Raw genomic sequence first — 5,899 nt, 5'->3', positions numbered from 1 at the left:
TTTCGAGACAGGGTTTCTCTGTGTAGCCCTGGCTGTCCTGGAACTCACTCTGTAGACCAGGCTGGCCTCGAANAGTGCTGGAATTAAAGGCGTGCGCCACCACCGCCCGGCTGCATCTGTACTCTTGAGAGATTAGTCTACAGCTCATTTGAGGTATGTTCAGGTACTGGTATGACGTTTCTTTTTAATAACTTTGGATATGTTTCCTTTCCTTTTAAATTCTGTCCATTTTTATTTCACTGATTTTTCAGCTACATTATTGGCACATATATATTTAAGATCACCTTGTCTTCCTGGAAAGCCATCCTGCTTACCACCATGAACTGTTTCTCTTTTATTTCTCCAGTGCTATGTATTGTACAGCACACGAGTGTTGGAAGTGGCTGCTTAGACGATGTGATTTCCCCCCCCCATTTGTTCACATCTATCTTTCCATGAGCCTGTAGTTAAGTAATTTTTTTTAAAAAATCCTATTTACCTTCCTCTGCTGTCTTCAGTTGAAGACATGCATGGTTTATAGCTACCACTTTATCATTTGTTTGTGATCTGTGAAAGTTTCTGGTTTGCTTTCTTCCATTACCGATTTTGGTTTTTGGCTTTATTTTGGGTTAATAAATTGAAAAAAATTATTTTCATGCATTTTTTTGTTTGTTAATTACCTACTCTTGCATTATTTCTTGGAAAATAATTGCTAGAGAGTTTACAACCATATTTTAAGATTCTCCAAAGAAGAGAGGAGAGAAGTGGGTAGGGGGAGGAGATAGAGGAGGAAGAGGAGGTGGAGGTGGAGGTGGTGGTGGTGGTGGTGGTGGAGGAGGAGGCAGAGGAGGAGGAGGATGCAGAGGAGGAGGAGGAGGAGGAGGGCGGTATTTTCAGAAGTGACAATGATGTTAGAGAGGCTGTTCTGTCAGGCTAGAAGATGGACAGCCTCAATCCCAAGTCAGTCTGGCTGAGTTCCTCCTTCCCTGGAGGTGGTCAGTCTTTGTTCCGTGAGAGTGTTCGACTGATTGGTCGAAGCTCACATTATGATGGATAAGCTTCTCTACTCAAAGTTCACCAATTTCTTACCCACACACCTACACAGAAACATCCAGATTAATGTTTGACCAAATATCTGGATGCTGTGGCCTGGCCAAGTTGGTACATAAAATTAACTGCTCTGGTACGCCACTTTGGCTTGTAAATGACCACTTTTGCTATTTTTCTAGGCCAAACTGGAATGCTGGAGTTCTAAATTCTGAGTATCCCTTCTTGCATGTGCCTTGTTGCCGACTTGCGCCTTATTTCACTGTGTTTCAGGCCTCACAAGTTTAAAACTTGGTAAGAAAGAGACATGGAAGTGTGTCTCTGTCCAGTTCCACCTAAGCTGTGCTGGCAGAAACTTTGGCTCCTGCTACTCAGCTACCAGTGAGTCTGTCTCATGCAAAGATACCGCCATCTTGAAGTTCTAAGCACTAAACAGGAAGAGATGTGAGTTTCTCAAAAGATAAAGTACAAGAGATTCAGGGAGACGCGGAAACCACATAGAGGGCAGGAGATTTCAATCAAGGGAGACAGAAGTGGCTGGAAGCTAAAGATTGGGACTCAATAGGTAGATCTGTGGCTGCTTTGGACCTCTTGTCCCCATCTTCCCCAGGCCCCTGTGCGGCTTATGAATCCATGTTTATTTGTTTTTATTCCCATGGTCTTATTGTAGACTTTTTGTCACTTATTGCTCACTTTGGGCATTGTGGTGATTTGAATGAGAATGGCCCCCACAGGTTAATTATTTGCATGCTGAGTCCCTGGCAGATGAATTAATTGTTCAGAAGGATTAGAAGGTGTGGCCTCATTGGAATAGGCCAGTCCTTGTAGGATGAGGTGGGCCTTGAGGTTTCACTGCATTGTGTCTCCCTCTCTTCCTGCTGTCTGAAGATCAGATCATGGAATTCTCAGCTCCTTCTCTATCTTCATGCCAACTTGAAGGCTGCCATGCTCCCTGCCATGAGGATAATGGCCTAAATGAACAAAGTAAGATAAAGTAGAAAGAAGAAATTAACAATCAAGACAAATTTTGAAATCAATCATTGGAAAGAAAACTTCAAATAAACACATATGCTGACTTAATAACAAGAGATAGGCAAACTAACTAAGGAAGCAATTACATATGAAAATAAGCAAAAGGGGAGAAATATTCTTTAACAAGAAAACTTGAAGTAAATTGTAAGACGCATTTGCTATATGAGTTTATTTAAAGAACTTGATAAAGTCAGTAATTATCTAGGAAAATCAGTTTTCCCAAAATGGACCTCAACTGGAATTCTCAGAAAAGGCTGGGAAGTTCAATTTTGAGTGTGTGTGTTTTGGGGGAGGGAGGAACAAAGAAAATTGTCAAAAGTTTCTTCAGGAGCTTCCTACACAGATAATGTCACCAATCATTAGACCCAGAGACCAGATTGTGTTGAAGCAACTTCACTTTTAATAAGAGAAACATAAAATACATGTATCATCCATCAGATTTTCAAACATCCCCAAAATTTGCAACACGCTTCACTGACCAGGCTTCCAGGGAAAAAAGAATACTGGTGAATAGTGTAACCACGGCCACAGGTGAAGGTGTGGAGAGTGTAACCACTGAGCACTGTGGAGGTGTAGGTAGTAGTGTAACCAGTGGGCACTGGTGGAGGTGTGAGTAGTGTAACCACTGGGCACTGTGGAGGTGTGAGTAGTGTAACCAGTGGGCACTGGTGGANGTAACCAGTGGGCACTGGTGGAGGTGTGAGTAGTGTAACCACTGGGCACTGTGGAGGTGTGAGTAGTGTAACCAGTGGGCACTGGTGGAGGTGTGGGTAGTGTAACCACTGAGTGGAGGGTTAGGGATGTCTGTTAACTTGAGCTGGAGGCACAACTCAGTGATGATGACCTCATACTACTCTTCCAGAGGACTTGCTCTTCCAAAGGTCCTGAGTTCAAATCCCAGCATCCACATGGTGGCTCACAACCATCTGTAATGAGATCTGACTCCCTCTTCTGAAGTGTCTGAAGACAGCTACAGTGTACTTACATATAATCAATCAATCAATCAATCAATATTAAAAAAAAGAATCATAATGTAAATATCTGTGTTTTCTGATGGTCTTAGGTGACCCCTGAGAAAGGGTCATTTGACCCCCAAAGGGTTCATAATCTCCAGGTTGAGAACTGCTATACTAAGGAATGAGACACAGGTCACACAAACACACACACACAATGAACAGAAACCAAATACACAAATTTACATATATTTTATAAATATGTTGGATGAATAGGTCATAAGTGAGTAAAAATGGTTACCTGCGGGAGTCAGGTGTGGGAGTGTGGGTGCAGTCAAGGGGCAAGGTGAACTTGATAGTTCTCTGAGTATTCTTTTTACCTGTAACCTTAAATGTGGAACTATGCAAACATTTTTAAGTATTCAAATAAATAAAAAAGCTCTTCTTAGAAAGAAGGTCTGAAACATAAAATTAAAGAGAATAGTAACCACTTTGTAATGTTAAATTGGAACCATCGGATCCAACCTCACCTCTTCTGTAAGTATGTTTCCTTGTATTCACTGAGAGTCTTAAAGGAACGAAAACCTATGTGCAGAGAATCCAAGGAACCAGATAAGGGCTTAGAAGTCCCATTCCATAAAAAAGAGCAGAGCACCTCGGGGAGAGGGCCTAAGGCAAGTCTGGAAGATGTAGCATGCAAAGATAAATGGGTCATGGCGATGGGCGCAGGAACCCGGGCTACCACTGAGTAATGGTGGGGTAACCGAGGATCAGCAGGATATGAGGTGATGATTAACATCTGTTGACCTCCCCCTGAGAATGTCCCAAAGCAAACCTAGCTTGTTATCATTGGAGTGACTGCCACAGTGAGTTTTCCTGCTGGTCTCAGTAAAGAAATGGAAATCATCAAAGCCAACAGCTACCCTTCATGCCCCTATTAGGAGAAAACTTGTGCTGCTAAAACCCAGAGAAAGGGAACTCGAGTCTTTCAATATACCACACAGACCCAGAGATGGACCTGGGGCAGAATAGTAGTTTATAGTGGTGGGATTCCGCCGCCACCACCACCACCACCACCACCGCACACTGCTCCTCCCCGAATGCTCCCACCAGGGAATCACCAGACAGCAGTAAGTGCAGACACATCCTGCACCATCTGTTGCCTGAGTCTTGATCCAGAATCTCACCACATCTTCAGGCTGAGCTTCAGTTTACAGAAAGTACAGAGGATACCAGGGGGGAAAAGAATCAAACCAAGAGGAAACAGATGAATCTGAATGTGTCTGTTATTGGAAACTATTGGCTTGACTTCTTCAGCAAGACACACAAAAAAAAGGACTTTGGGTGTATTCATCAGACGTAACGTGGGGTGCCTGATTAGATGGTGGCTTGAATGAGCCGATCAAAAGCATATTTTGGAAGGAATAGGTGATGAACTTGCATATTGACTAGGTGAGTGGTGACGCTAGGAAATTAGGGAAAATTTCATTAGCAATCAACAAATAGCACACAATGCTATTTTGGTTATTAGGAGCAGGCTCTTGTTTTTCAGAGATCACAATGGAGCTAACAAGCATGAGATTATAGTGTCTGATTCACTCAAAAATATGTAAGAGCACGAGAGACAAAAGAAATAAGCACAACAAAATACTAACAATTTCAGGATCTAAACAACAGTCACATAAGTGCACACACCATTTCTCCGCCTCTTCTATATATCTGAAGTTTCAAAGGTTGATTATAGTGACTATTTTGAAATTTTGGTTTCTTTAAAAAACATAGACATATTATAAGAATATGTTTTTGTTTGAATCCCAGGTATGGCTTATGGAGTTGTTTCAGATGCTCTTCAGCAGCTGACTCTGATTTGCCTCAGGTAGGGTTGTGATTTTGCCAGCTGCAGATAGTTTCTGCGACTGTGTGACATTTGGAATTCTGGGGGTTTTTCAGAGGGTGGATACATGCTAGGGTTCCAGGGGGAGGTGGCTATTTGTTGTTTGTTTGATATTGGTTGAGATTTGTTAAATAGTCATGCACAAAGAAGAAAGAAGAAGAGGAAATTAGATGTCCCGATGACAAAGATCAAACTTGACCCAAAGAACTTAATGCCCCTAACCAGCAGGAAGTAGTCTAAGGATAACATTGCCCCCTTCTTTTCTCTCCCTTTCTCTAGCCTATCTACTGTTAGGGTGTTGAAAGGGTGGAAAAGGGTGGAGAAGAGTGGAGGAGAGAAGAATTCACAAAGTAGCCAACAACAGTCTCAGTTGATACTTTGTTTGTTTGTTTGTTTTTTAAAGGTTCTGTCTGTAGAAATTGACAGCTCAGATGTCTGGCTTATCTAGAGTGCCCTCTGCTTCTCCTAGATCAGGGGCGAGGGCACTGGTAGGTCTTACTTGAGTGATCATTCCTTGGAGGTTCTGCATCTCTATCAACAGGCTAGAAAGTGGTCACGAGGGCAACGGGCCAGACTCCAGTCACAGTCTCACTGTGTGACCAAGGACTTCTTCCTCAGCTCCCTTGGCTTTGAGTTCTTATGGGGGTCAGGCTGTTCTGGGCAGAGGTGCAGTGGGGCATTTATTCAAAGGGTCTTTAATGGCTATGGCCTCTCCCATGCCCTGCTGAAGCATGTCAGTTACCTTTGTCCTTGAATGTTGTCCAGTCTCAAATACCCATGTCTCTGAAGTGCTAAACACAGAGCTAAGAAAACATTGCCACTCCTCTTATAGAACTTAACTGATTTTTCCTCATGAAACTGTATTTATGGGCAGCAGAGAATTTGGTATTTCAATTCTAGTTGATATTCCAGTTTCTTTGTTTCTTTGTTTCTTTCTTTGTTTCTTTCTTTCTCTCTCTCTCCCTCTCTCTCTCTCCCTCTCTCTCTCCCTCTC

This window comes from Mus pahari, chromosome 18, assembly GCF_900095145.1.
Source record: "Mus pahari chromosome 18, PAHARI_EIJ_v1.1, whole genome shotgun sequence".
In the NCBI taxonomy this organism is placed as follows: Eukaryota; Metazoa; Chordata; class Mammalia; order Rodentia; family Muridae; genus Mus; species Mus pahari.
This window is presented reverse-complemented; position numbering follows the sequence as displayed.